General features: G+C 36.4%; 1 protein-coding gene and 1 pseudogene across 1 annotated transcript in view; one reads left to right on the top strand and one right to left on the bottom strand.

Annotated features, from left to right (window-relative positions):
- Window positions 1–15,446, bottom strand: part of TMEM117 (transmembrane protein 117) — a 210,579-nt gene that overhangs the window by 181,157 nt on the left and 13,976 nt on the right. The gene's annotated exons all lie outside the window — the stretch shown is intronic.
- On the top strand, window positions 19–6,388 carry LOC134148203 (P2Y purinoceptor 1-like; annotated as a pseudogene).

The raw sequence follows: 15,446 nt of genomic DNA, 5'->3' as shown, positions 1-15,446 counted from the left end.
GGATGGGAGTCCTGCAACATGGCTGGGACTCTGGAAGGGGATGGGAAGCTGGGGGACAGGAGAAGTGGCAGGCAGGTAGGTGGAGTGAACAAAGCTCTGCAATGCGGGAGATCATCACAGGTCCATTCCCTAGATCAGAAGCAGGGCAGCAATAGCTGTGTAACACACATACGCATGTCCCAAGCTCCCATACTCTTCATCTTTTCCATTTTTGGAAACAATGAAAGCCACAAGACCTAGACAGATGGGGAATTTGTCCTAAGTCTGTCTTCCCCAGAAAGTGAGTGGTAGCTGCCATAGTAATAGAATTTATTCTGCCATATTAAGAGGAGGGGTTTAATGATAAACAGCTTCTCTCTTATGCAGTTTAACACCTGCTATCTGATGAGCTGTCATTTCGTATGGAGTATTACTGAAACCTGAAATAAAAATATACTTGCAAAAGAGTTGTGATTTCAGAAGATCCAGATTATTGGAAAGGAAAAGCATAGTCTGGAACCTAGATTTCTGTAATACTGATGATTCCAGCATTTTCAAATCAAGTAACAGAAAGATTTATTAAATATTCATTCCATCTCTACTCTCCCAAATAATACAATTTTCCCTGTTTAGCTATCACATACTGATTAATACATATGCACATGCATAAATTTCTTATTAAAGTAGTTTTTCAAAACTATTGCTTTCAATAGGTTAATTCCTAAACCTTAACTATCCCTCTACTGTAGCTTGTTTGCCATATAGGATTTCATTAACTCCAACTCTTAAGTACGTACATAAATGTCATTTTTTGTTGACAGAAATAGTAGCTTAATCACAATAAAACTGTGATTAAATTGAATAAAATGTAAATATAAATCAAATTACTAAAAAAAAAGAAACTGGATATCAGCACAATACTTACTACTTAATTGCATACAGATATAGCCTTATATTACTTATTGTCCCTTTTGTACTAGTAAATATAATATGCTTAATGCAGTTAAACTAAAACATGTGAAATTCTCCACTTAATAGTTACAATGCATTACACCTTTTATATCAACTCAGCTGAACATAGGAAAAGGGAATGCATGACATTATTATTAACTTATCAGGTAAGACATAAAAGTAAAAATTGCAAATAGTAATTGTTTTTTTTAAAAAAATCTACCACTTTCTTTGTAATGCTTTATTAATTTTACAACACTGTCTAAAAGATGGTAAAAGGGATTCGAGAGCATATGTAACACACGGAAATATGGCATGTGGATAGATAGAAATGTGGAAAAGATACAGTGGAACACTACAGAGTACATCTACGTGCTAACTGGAACAGATTCGCACTAAATTCAAATGTGGGTGTAAACAGGCATGCAGAATTCTCACAGTAATCCAAATAAATAAAATATTTCACGTAAAATAAAGGCATTTATTACAAAGAATTGCAAGTAGAGAGGAACAAGGAACAAAGAAATATTGGATAAGGAGTAAAATTACATAAAATAAGCTGTAAACTCAGCTTAATCTTTCTTTTGCTTTAGGCCAGATTCATCTGTTATTATAACCTTGTTAAAAATGTCAAAAATATGTATGCCAGGGAAGAATATGGTTTGCGGTATACATTTACACGTATAAAATCAGGTATTTTAAAAATACTAGCTAAATCTAGCGGAACTTCCCCATATACAAATTAAATGCCATATGAAGGACTACTAGTGATAAACTGTGAACAACAATTAGTTATATATATATAGACCAGATTCTTTTTGGTGATACATTGCTTTCTGAGCTCCAAAAGAAGTTTCCTCAAAAAATAATTTTTTACTGAAACATAGTTTTCTACCTACTCTGAGACTTTAGAGGTCCTATTAGAGGCACAAGGGAAACAAAGTAGACACCTCAGGATTTGGGGGACTGCGACAAAGAAGATAACTTCTTATCAGTCACAACCAATATATTGTGTCACACTAAGTCAATTTATACGTGGATCAGATATTATATGTACTATACAGTCAGAGGATTTAAGACACATTTTCTTCTAGAAAGAGAAACCCTCTTGACTCCTGTAATAGTGTGCAGATGCTGTCAGAGACACTAAGGAGGGAGCTTGTAGAAGATACTCATTGTCAGAGAATATTGTCAGTTCTACGCTTATTTCAGGTCCAGGAGAAGAGACAACCCAACTGCCCTCTACAGGAACAAGATGAAATTCTTACCCGTGAACTACATCATAGTTTCTTGTCCTTTAAAGTGATGGAGCTACTAAATAAGTCAATCCTTTCCTGGCAACACGCGTAATACTCTAGTATCAACCTTTTCATGAGGTACTTGTTTAATTTTGGATGTCCTATCACATAACTGGTCTATCCACTTAATGTTTCTGGCCATCTCCATGGACAGTTGAATCAGTTCTGCTGAAAAATTAAACACCATAGATTGGAAGTATTTTTTAGCCTTGAGAGCCCAATTCTGCTTTCATCAAAGTCTAGCATATCTGTTGTTAAGTCTGGCAGTAACACCATATGCAGCTGCTCGTAGGTCACAGTATAGTATTACAGTGCTGTTACCCACTGTTCTTGTCACAACCATAAGTTTCTTTTCCCTTTGCAACTGCTAAGGCTATGTCTGTGTGTTGGGTGGCTTTGGTTAATAAGTGCACTCAGCAGCAAACACAGTAATTTCAGAAAAAGAAAGTTCTCTGAAATTACAGCTGCAAAGTTTTAGACTCCAATTCTGAAGATGATCTAGTCATATCCTGTAGCTTGCTTTATTCTGGTGATGATAAAAAGATGGACAGACTTGCTATTTTTCTGATTTCAAAAACATATAACTTCTGGAAATTATTAAAGCACATATTAAAACACACAGGCAATTGTCCTAGATATCAGAGTAGCTTCAACAGCCTCAGAATATAGTAAAGCTATTGGTTATGCTCAAAATGCCAACTCAGGTGTAGTGAAGCTAGGTCCTGACAACAGAAAAGTCTTCAGATTCTTCAGATGGAAGACCAGGACTTCTTGTTACAGCATTAAGCTGGGAGTCAAACCACCTGTGTCCTTTCCTTGCTTATTATGGTACTTCAGGAAAGGCTCTGTTTCTCTCTACACCTGTATCCCTATGTCCATCTTGTTTGATAGACTACAAATTACTCAAGACAAAAACAAACATAGCATTTCAAGAATCTAGTCTTGGTTATGGCCTCCAAGCTCTATTATAATACAAACAATAAATAAGAAACAGCAAGAATAGTTTAGAAAATCAAAATCCCATAATACACATATGGGAAATGTGTACACAAACAAACACGTATTTTTTTAAGCATTCTGTAACTCCAAATACATTTTATCCAGCTGTGCACGCCCAATCCCTTCAAATACACAACTAACTTCACATAATCAGCCCTGAGCACAATTTAGTAAACTGAAGAAGATGAAGGGGAAATGAGATTTCTCAGTACAGTAGGTCTGTAATTGCCCTAAAGTAGTTACACAGCTAGACATTCAGGCTCTATTTGGCCAACTTAGCAGAGGGGAACATGTGGCACAGCTGTCTGTCTCCCTCCATTTAAACATGTCTAACATCCTTTTCAAGAAGCTTGATGAGATCAGGAACTGCTGGCATTACAGTTTCTTCATGTAGGTTTGGCCATGTCATTTATAGCCAATTTAGGGCTTATTTATATTGCCAACATAACTTGGAATCAAGTGCTTAGAGCCTTCATTTGTAATTATTGAAATGGAAATCAGGGAGGAAAGAAATACAATTTAATTCAAAGCTTCAAAGCATACATGACCACTAGCCAAGATGATTTTAGGAAAACATAACTTTCCATATCTACATTTAGATCACTTTTCATACCACACAGTATAAAGCAAATGTTACTTAATTGAATGGCATCCATCAGGGTGGCTACATTTTCAAGAATTTATAGGCATATCTTAAAAACTTCAGTTGATGGAAAAAATCCTGCAAAATTTGGTACTCACAAAAGCTATGGCAAAGAGTATGAAAAGAGAAAAATGAGTTCCCCCAGATCAAAGTGAAAAGTCTCAATACTTAACAAAAGACATTTAGAGAACAAACATTCTCCACCTGTGAAACACACTGGGAACTGAACAGATGGTTTTCTATTCATACTCACTTCCTAGAAAGTAATTTTGTCTGCTGAGCGTCTAGAGAAACAACTTTCCTTCTTAATTTCATTCAGTACAGTCTGAACTAGCTTTTTGTATGTTTATGTCTAGGTGAGCCATAAATTTGGAAAGTATAATTAGTTCAGTCTCTGTTCAGCAGGTCTTCACTTTGCATTTATTATATTCTGACCTCTGTCTGTAAATTTAACTTTGCGAAAGTTGTACAGTGTTTAGAAAGACTTGAAAGCAAAACATTATGTTCTAGAAAATATACTGTTATCAACTTAAGGGTTGAAGCTGTTTCAGGCTGTTTGAGGCTGTTCAGGGAACCAAAAACATCTTAGAAAAAAAAAATTATTTCTTCCATCCAAAGTGGGTTTCCTGAGTAAAAATTCGTATTTTCTTCCTAATATCACTGTATATATGTATGTCTGTAATTCGCATGGCCCCCAAGCTCCTGCTTGGACAGACTTTACAGTTTGGCATCAGCTGCATTGTTTGGAGACAAGTTCTAAAAACCTAACAAATTGAAATTGGTGATAACTCAATTTGGCAAAACATTTCCATCTTTGTTTTTTTAGGAATACAAAATCTTTGGGATGAAAAGTTAGACTTTAAAAGAATAAAAATCTTGCTTTGAAAAATTCCCTCTGGATCTACCTTGTTCATAATGAAGGCTTATGCAAATTGGGCCATGAACAGTAGACAAAATGAATTATTTCTAACCCTGCCATAAGCACTATATTTTTAGGCTGGAAAATTCATTCACAGAAGAACATAAAAAAATAAAAAGCGGGTCACTCAGCACTTCAGACATCAAGGTTGCTGTTGCCTTCACAACAACGAGGATTTTTATCTGTTTGTCTGGATTCGATGTTCTGGACCTCAGTCCCAGCCTGCCAAGCAGCCGGCCATATCAGAAGACAGGACATTAGTGGTCAAGGGGAAGCTGCTGTTCCCGAGGCTGCATGCTTTTGTTCTTTCACTTGTCATGCACTACACTCAACTGTACATACTAGATCAAAAAGCTTAAAAAGATTTTGATAGCAAGTCATGAAAGATCTGCCTCTGCTAGTGTTAAGTCTTACTGAAACATATTTGAAATTTACAGTAGTTCAGGTAGAGAACGAGGAGAGCCTGTACATCATACAATATTCCAAATTCCTTTTGCCAGTTCAGTCATACTGGGTTTAGCTCAAATTGAAAATTTGAAATATGTAATTCGTAACTTTAAAAGCTCTCTTTCCCTCTCAGGCATACTCCATGGACCAGTGCTGAACGGTGCATGTGCTATTGTCATTTGCAATAAGCAAAACAAACTGGAGTGGTACTGTTATTTTCTTGTTCTGGTTTGCCTATTTACTTTATCAGTGGGATTGCTAGGCAATACACTTACACAAGGACATTATACATAGTGCATGAAGATACGGAATACTAGTACTATATTTCTATTTAATTTGGCATTGTATGACCTTGCTTGGATTCTCATGGCACCTTTTTCAGTATATTATAGTCTCCAGAAGTTGGCTGTGTATTCCGGTCAAACATTTTATCACGTCAGAAAGTTGTTTTTCAACATTAGTATCCATAGAAGTGTCTATTTCCTGATACTCATCAGCTTTGACTGATACGTGGGTGCTGCCCACCCTATCACTTCATTAACATGGTCGGGATAAACACAAGGCATCGTTTTGCACCATTGCAGTATGGATCTTCATTGTTATTGAATCAGTGCCTGAGAGATACTATCCGTTTGCCGCTGGAAGATACTATAATGATATCATATCCCTGGATAATAATGGAGAACCTTTACATTTTGTTGTGCCACTCACACTCTCCAGGTTTTTATTGAGATTCCTAATTCCCATCACAGCTGTCTTTACATGCTGTATGTTTACTCCCAATGCATTCATACAACTCAGTAAATGTCAGCAATGAAAGAATAGAATTTAGACCTTTGATACTGATTTCAGCTGCTGTTTTTATTTGCAGTTTCTTTCACTCCTTATCATGTTATGATGTTGCTGACACTAATCTACAAAATAAACTGCCAACTGCACTGTGGTAATGTAAGCACACCATTTGCCATTTATAAAGTCACAGAGATCATCTGCAGCATTAGTAACTGCCTTGACCCAATTATTTTTATGGTAGCAAATAAGGCATTCTATCAAAGAACGAAAACTATGAAATGTCATCCCAAATGCCAGTGCTGCTGCAGCCTGACACAAAGGTTAAGAGACATCAGTCTGACCCCAAGAACAGTGACTTAAGCTTCAGCTTACAACGGCATTTATCTTTCTCTGTCCATTCAGCTTTGGGTGTCATCACACCCAATTAAATCTTGGTCTCCCATTTAGCATAGCAATCCCTTGAATAAGCAAAACCAGAGAGCAATGCAGAATAAAACTTACCATGCAAGTCTACTAGAAAGGAAACAGTAGCAACTTCTGGCTTTCTAGAATTAGCATTTTAAACATTCTCATCATAAATATACCTGAACTTACTGTGAAATAGCACCTTTTACCTATATGTACATGTGATGTGGAATGAACAATGAACAAAGGTCCTAAATGGCTGCTTTAACTCTTCGGGGGGGGGGGGGGGGGGAAGGGGGGGACATATATACAGTAAAATATACAGTGTTGAGCAGCCTTCTTATAGTTTCTGTTCATTATTTTTCTGTATGTTTGTAAATGTTATTGCAGTTCGACTGCATAATTAGTAAGAATCATGATGCTTAGGACTGATCTTCTTGAGTATTTGTGGAGAGGCTTATTTGTAAGTAAGTACTACATTTTAGTACTGCTGACACTGTCAGTGGAACTTCATTAATGCAGGCAAGTACAGCAGATTTCCAAGAACAAACATTCCAAAAAAGCCAGGAAGAAACAAACTGCTGAGGATAGTCAGAGCCACAGTGAACCTGCCCAGCAACATGGACTGAAGAGTTTTGCTGAAGTCTTCCCCAATGCAGCAGTGGTTCCAAACCAACATGCAACGCTGGGTAATTAAACACTGAGTAATTCCAGCTGTTACTCTTAAGTGGGCTGCATCAGTCAAGTGTACTGTTCTGCAGTTACCCGATATTCCTCACTGCAGAGAAGTGTGCAAAGAAAAGGCCCTGAAGCACAGAAGTGGTTGAGCTGCAAGAAGATTAAGAGTCACTTCTACATCGCCACAATTTTTTCTTTTGTGAATTTAGGGTCTTTGTGCCACACAGCACAAGACCCTAAGGTAATCAGTACAGTGTACTTTAGTAATTAAAAGAGCACAGTGTATAGTCACTGAGAAACAGCTACCTTCATGTGTTATCAAATACACATTATCTCAACACATTTTATACGCAAAACAGTAATGTTTCATATTCAAGTCCCTTCTGATCTGCTTTCTTGTCAAGTCACACAGAGCATATTGTTAATTACTAAAGCCCATGTATCAGTAGGCATGTTAACTTTATTTTCAGAAGTTACTAATGACAAAGTAATTTTAATATATTTTCTAAATTTGTTTTTTTTCAGTTTTAATATGATTTTGTTCTTACATGCATGTATCAATGTAAAAATAACTGTGATATATTGAAATCAAATGTCTTCTGTTGCATGTTTCAACTGTATTGAGTAAAAATAGATACATAATATCTAGAAAACTATTTTTAGTTGTCTCTGTGACACCAAATGAACCAGGTCCTGATAATCAGAAATACTTTAAATACATTAGGATGTACTACATCTCACAACAAAATTGCTTGTCTATATTGTGATCAAGGGAGTTACGTACTCCCCTCATGGTAAGTGGTCCTCTTTTTCCTTTGTCAATTTCTTAATTCTAAATTTTATCTTATTTTAAAAAAGAAAACTATTGAACTATACTTTCAACTTTCTTTTATGCATGAATTGTCTATGACGAACATGATATATTTATTAACAATGCATTGGATTCCTTAAAAAGGGAACCTGTTAGTGCATGCCACACACTAGCAATTATATGCAACAGTATATGCTTACATCTCACATAGCTAGAGAAACCATGTCAATGCTATTTAGTAATAAAAGTGCCCTGAGCATGAAACAGAGTACAAGAGTTCTGAGTGAAGAACCACACAGCTCTGGGCTAAATAAATGTATTGCTCCCACTGGACTGCATTGCCAAGTTTGTAAACAAGAAGGTATTTCCAAGATCAAACACTTGTCATTTTTTCAACCTTTAAAGTTACAGATACACTATTCCCCCTCCCCTTCGCTACTATAGTATTCCTTTTCAGTAAGTTAATTTCTCTTTGCTCAGGCTAGGCAGAATTCAATGTGAAATCAAAATTAGCTTTTTTGAACACATGAACGTATGTAAAAACTTGCTGCAGTCTTGAGGTAGGAAAGATAACTTTACACTACTGGGAAGGAGAGATTCCTAGGTTTCATCTGCCAGGACTTTAAATATATGAACTTCTACAGAACAGAAAGCAGTAACTTACGTAAGTACCTCCTCCAAATTCTGTAATGATTTCTCATAGCAAGACAGCTGTTTTTCCGTTTAGACAGACCATTTTATTCTCACTCCATAAAATCTTATACAGATGTTAATGTTACTATTACATATTAAGCGAGTGGCATTAAGAAGTTCTTTGTGTTGTTGACGATTAAAGAAGTATTTAATTCAGAAGAAATTACAAAAATCATTACTAAAGTCACTTTCTGATTCTTGGAAAATTTTGAATTGTTTAGTCTTATAATTGCAGCTTTTATTACAGCTATGAATGTAGCCTGTGGCCACAAGTACCCAACAGTTGGTGAGGATGAAATCAAAAATTTCAATTAAGGTTTGGATTGAAAATAAGGTCCAGATGAATATATAATTAAAAAGCTTCACAGATTGCTCTTCCTCAGTCTATGTGCAATGCTTTTTGCAAGCAGCATCAACACAGTTGCAGAGATTCTTAAGCAATCTCTGGGTTTTATCTACCTGTGTTCCACTGCATAAAAGAAAAAATGAAGACAACAGTGAGGAAAATGCTCTGAAGACAATGTAACAGTCTGACTCAGAAAAAAAAATATTTATAAAAGCTAGGGAGAAATCACTGTCATTTCATTCTGGTCAGGTAATGAGAACATAAAATACATTTAACTGAACAAGAATGACCTTTATATTCTCCCTGTGACTGGCAGTATACTCATAGATAAAGATGCAAAACGAGCTGTTTTTTACTTTCTGTCAGCACCACGTTACTGAAGAGCTGCATGGACAAGCATGAGCAGTGCCAGCAATTGCCATCGGACACCTAGAGAATATCAAGGAGTGTTTGGAAGAAGGTTACTGCTTCCTAACACTCCTCCTGCTCAGTTGGCTAAATCTGTGTCTGTGGTCAATAACCAAGGAAGGACAAGAGAAGTAAAGAGGACAGGAACTGCTTTTCAAGGAGAGAATCCAGATTTCAGAAGATAAATTTGCTGTTAAAAAATACAGATCAAGTCAGTATTGATTCCTGCCGTGTACCCTTCGATCATCCTTGTCCCCCAAGAATCTGAGACAAGAGACACAGTGCTTGGTAGCCCTGCTCTACACACTTTGCTGGAGAAGAGCAGGACCAAGCTGGATGTTCTCTAGTTCAGCTATGTAGGCCTGAGTAAGGTAGGTGGTGTAGCTCCCAATTCACTGCTCAGGGTTTATCCACAGAACAACAGGCTCATTACTTTTTTTTTATCAGAAAAGCCATCAATAACAGAGGTCCCAAGTTGCTTGCATATACAAGAGAATAAGTGGAAGGAACACAAAGAAACCACCTTATCCTTCTGAAAAGATTATCCCCAACCAACCCCAAGTAATGAAGAAGGGGGAGGGGGAAGTGGAGAGAGGCATTCCTGATAAAGGTATCTATGCCACAGTGCCTCTGCCATCTGTTCTCCTAATACAGGCATCTTAAAAAACATGTCTTGTATTGAACTGAGTCTAAAGGGACAATTTAATCTTTACAGGTTACCTCTACCTCTAGGATACAAAATTCTTCTGAAAAATCCTTCCCTCTCTTATCTTCAACTGGTCTTGCTCCTCACGATATTCAATTGCAAATACTCCCTAGTAGCTGACAAAGCTATTAGACATACATCCACCTGTTTGTAAGTGATGCTATAATCAATTAAACACACTTTTAAAGTGTTTTTATTCAATCAGGCTGAACTAATGCTAATGTTGCCCTGACTGAAATCAAAGGTTTTCTACAAAACAAGACACCTGTTTTTATTAACTCAGTCATATTTTTATTTGAAAATACATGCTCCTAAAATGTTTTATTATAATATTCTCCATCTAGCTTGACATACACCAATAAAATTAAGTAAGATTATTCCACGTTGCTACAATAAGGAAACAAGAAAATTAAACTGCTAAGAGCCAAAGTCTACATTTTCTATTATGACAAGTATGTTGCAGTACCGACCTCTTGCAGATCACTGCTTACACTAAATCTGAGGACGTAACATCCAATTAAATGCTCAGCTGTTCTAATGATCTGAACACGCTAGTTAATATTGCATGAATTTATTAGCCTACAAAACAAAGTGCAAGATATGGGTAGCTTTCATGTACCATATCTAGTTTCTGAGTTATTACAGTGATGGACATCTTTATAATATTCTAGACAAATATAAACTAGAACATGGCCTGAAAGACTGGACTGTTTGTATACGTAATCAGCTGTGTTGAACAACTTTATTACTGTAAACTCGGAATTGTTTTGTAAGAAAAAGTCAAATTGTTATAAAAATGGAAGTTTAAGAGGTAAATTGAGCTAGAAATGTCTCAAAGCTGCTTTGTAAGGAAAGACGTCTTTATACATCTGCTGCTCTGCATTTGGCTGTGTATGTGTAATACTTTCATCTCACAAACCCAAAATTTTGATATTTAGTAAGAAATGAGCTATGCTTGTCCCTTCCCTGCAGCTGGGCCTGCAACTCCCATCCTTGCCTGCTCCCGTCCAGCTCATGCTGTGATACTGGCTCCAAGCACAGGTGGCCGATGACCAGCCGTGTCTAGAACCCGGGGGTCATGAGAAGGAGAAGGCACCAGGCTGACCTGCCTTTACTGAGTTACTAGATGTGGAGGCCCCATGCTCAAATCAGGTTTCCTTTAGGGCATTCTCCTGACCTACCACCTATCAGTCCTTTTCCTTCCCACAATTCGGCAAGTGGCTGCTTTCATTTGGGAAAGATGACACGCAGTCTGAGAACTGCAGCTCTCAGCTTTTGCAGACTGAACTAAAATGCAGCCTGATGTCACAAAATGTACATATTCAGGGTCTCAGCTACTTATCTAGCTGGAAAAAGCGATGTCCTTGCAAAGTACATCATATCCTGGGGCAATGGGAGCATATGAGCTCCGGTTTCTTACTAGTCCAGCCAGTATGAGTCAGAAGACAGACATCAGAAGCCAGAAGTCTTTTTGGCAGGTATCTTATGCAGTCTGTCTTAATGATTTGGATGTTCTCAAAGGTCTGACATGAACCAGAAACCACAGGTGACTGGATGCCAGAGAAACATACAGCCTTGTTGAGTTAGTCTAAAATTCCAGAGTCTTTAAAAATAGCTGTTATTTCACAAAGAAAAAAATAATAAAAATATGAATTGAAAAGAACGCACATACTTCTTTTAACACAAAGAACAGAACAGAATATAGACTTCTGGTGCAGCAAGGAAAGGAATGACACTTTTTCTTTCTTAACAGATTAACCAAATGGTTTGTATAATCTAGAGCAGTATGGTAATGGTTGGTACCACTTGCTTTAGAAAACGTTGCAGATGAATTCATAAAGGCCTGATATGCCACAAAATATGAAGAGATGCCATACCACACCTACCTCTTCGCTTTCCACTAATGTCATTACTGCTACTTGGATGTAATACCTAGATCTGTTGATGTAAAAAAAAATGTAAAATACAGATAATATGGAAAAACTTAAACAGCTATGCCAGAATTACAACATGCAGGCCAGCTTAAATCTGAATTTATTTTTATCTATCAATTTACATTATATAGATTTAAAATGTAATTTTAATTATAGGCTTTACCATTACTGATTTATTACAAGAGGTTTAAACAATTGTGCTGATGCAGTTAAGGGGAAGTTGGCAAAAAATAGCTATTGATTTCCTATGATGTTTTAGAACAATATTCTGAAGGGAAGCAACTGAAAAACCTGCGTTAGCAATAGAAAATGCTAACATGTTTGTTCCTGAGGTGCAGATTTTTTAACTCTATATGACTCTATCCCAGGTTATAAAATGATTACACAAAAAAATTCTGTTTAGATGTCCTCAATGCACAACTAAGGAAAAGTTTGTTAGCGGGCACACAAATATTAACTGTACTCTTGCACATTTTAGCCTTTAGAAAGTTTTGGCAAAGAAACATGCATTTCCTTCACCACTAAATATAAAATTCTTGCTACATTTTTATTTTCTCTATTTCCAAGCTATTTCATGATCTTCTTCCTTTCTCTCATTTTAGAGTTACAGTATTTATTGTCTTGCTTGCAGTATTAAATAGAAACTACATTTTTCTTCTTTGAATTTGCTGGAATTCGAATTTCACAATAGGTAGAAGAAATACAATAGTATCTGTATCTCATATAATGCTGATGCTGAACTTTGCAGGTCAGTGCTGTAATCGCTGTCTCTCAATAGCACTTCAGTGTTACGCCAGAATGAGTTGTCAAAATATTTATTCCAGAACTTTTTTCCAGTTTGTTTTTTTCTGTGAAACCACGCTAAAATTGATTCACAGCTAACATTAAAACAATAAATAGATTTGCTTACACTGTATCTACCACACAGCCCTTTTAAATAAACATTTATAAACCATTTTTGAATCAGGAAATAAAACAGCTTTTGCTCCCACCCATAGAAGAACATCTAGAGATTTACCAGTGGTAAACTGTCTAAAATGCAGTACTGTAGTGCAGTAAATCACAAACCTAAGGGTGGTGTCATATACAACCTCAGAGGAGTCTATAAAAGCTATACTTCAAACAGGCAACAGAAGAGAGTTTTAAAATGGCTTAGTATGTTTAAATGACAACAAATTTGCACAATAAACCTTTAGCATTATCCGAATGAGAAATGCCCCTTTATCAACCTCATGAAGCCAAGGTTGACAGAAAAGAGACCTCACAAACCCACCATGCTGAAACAGGAACTCAGAGGATTTGGATTTGACCGCAAGCTTTGCCTTAGCTTTTTTATGTCACTAAGGCAAGCTATCCTATCTTTAAGACTTGGTGGTGAATGTTCACACTGAGTCATCAAAGATGGACGCAGAGCAAGAGAGAAAAGAGATTTACACTGCCTTGAAGCAAAAAGTAGTTAACTAGTCAGTCAAATATAGGAGACATCTGTGTTTAAAAGGTAGTGAAACAATGCTCATTTTAATTAAGAAAGGACCTAGGCTCTCTCCTGGTCAAAAAGGAGGTAAACTACTTTCATGAAAAAAAATAACTCTGCCTAGAGAGCAGCTATGGGAGCAGATGTGCTCCCCTGCAAGACCTTCTCTCTACTGGATTCTAATCTGAGGCATAAAGCATGCAGAAGAATAGAAACCCTGACCAGAGACACCCTTCTGATTTAATCTCAGGATGTACAATTAAGCATGGGTTTTATTTCTTATTTTTAACATATATTTGTAATTATATTGTCTCTTTTGGACTCGGAATAAACATCTTAGATCTTGAACAGGTACCCCAGAGGATTACAGCACATTTCAAATGCACAAGACAAGCAAAGAACAGTATTATGGGATCAAGAGGAAGATGTATATTCCAGTGACAGACAATCAAGAAGACTTTCTAGCCTGCAGCAAAATACCGGGGAGCACACTTGAGTGTTTCCAGACAGTCTTTCAGACTTAGCAAAAATTGTTTTTCATGAGCTATATAGATGTCAAACACAGTCTGTATACGTGCCCAGAGAGACAGTACTGTGAACACCAAAATGAATATAATCAGTTAATCGAATCCTATGTACATGCTGTGTGCTGCAGAGATCTTAACCAGGAAAGCTGATTATTATTACATCAGACTCAAAACAACCTTAGTGTTAGCCAGTCATACTTCTAACAAATGACTGCATGGTACTTTCATTACTTTGCAGGGTATTTTTTCCATTGTTACAGAAGCAGTATAATGAACTCCTACTCCATTAACTTTATCCCAGGTTTCCAGTTTCCTCAGAAGCACTCACCCTTGTACAATGGGATAGAGGATGCTAAAATATTAGTTATTTCAACAGATCTATTCAGTGATGGCAGACTTGAAAACAGTGATACGGAGCGAGTTCTCACTGCATAAAACATTTGCAAAACACATGTCAGCAAGTATTATCTGAGAACACTATGTAATGGTGTCCAAAAATAAATATTTAATATACAGAAATTGACAGAATAGAAATCCACAATGTCAGCTGAAGAACAAGATCTATTCTATGTAGTGACAGCTGTGGGAAAATTGAATTTTAAGTACATTTGATGTATGCTACTTGCAAAGTAAGCAACCAAGGTAAATACAAATTGAAAAAAAAAGTATCTTTACTAGAAATGAACTAGATGGAGGAATTGTGCTAACAATCCATTAAACTTTCAAAATACCAGTTCTGTACCAAACTTCATTCGAAGCTAAATCAGATATATAGTGAACACAAATTGCCATTACTAAAGAAAGCCAAAGGATAGGAAACTTCCTCAGCAGAACATATTAAAATACTATTTTATGTGATATGCATAAAAAGCTTGTAGTTTTGCTTTGGGCTTTTCTGTAATTGTAAAACATTACAAATTTTCGAAACATATGCTTTCCACACTTACGTTCACTTTTACCTCTATTTTTAAATCATTTATCAATTCAATCATAAAAATATTGTAAATAAATGTTACTGTGTTGTTTTTTTTTTCCACTGGCATACTTACATTTCCTTATTTAAATGAAATAGCTTACCATTTAACTGTCATGCTCATTCAACACCACTAGAAGGTGCTCCTCTGTTTAAAGATAGCTATTTCTGTCTTTACATTTCTTTTCAAAGTTAGCTTTCCTCTGGTAACTGTGGTTCTGGACAGTTTTTTACACGGATTATAATTGCAACAACCACCCCTGTTATACAACAGCAGAACCTCACATGCCATAATATTACCACAGCGTAACAGATCTGTTATCACTCAATTTCTTCATAAATTAAAATACCAAACGAGCAGGACTCCAATTAGTTTTGATGACAAGTGAATCTGTGGCGAAGCTGACACATTTTGAAGAACCTCTGTTTGTGTAAGGTTAGTAAGTAATTCATTCTTAGAGCA

This window comes from Rhea pennata, chromosome 1 (assembly GCF_028389875.1).
Source record: "Rhea pennata isolate bPtePen1 chromosome 1, bPtePen1.pri, whole genome shotgun sequence".
NCBI classification, from domain to species: Eukaryota; Metazoa; Chordata; class Aves; order Rheiformes; family Rheidae; genus Rhea; species Rhea pennata.
The sequence above is the reverse complement of the archived record's forward strand: the minus strand, read 5'-3'. Positions and strand labels throughout refer to the sequence as shown.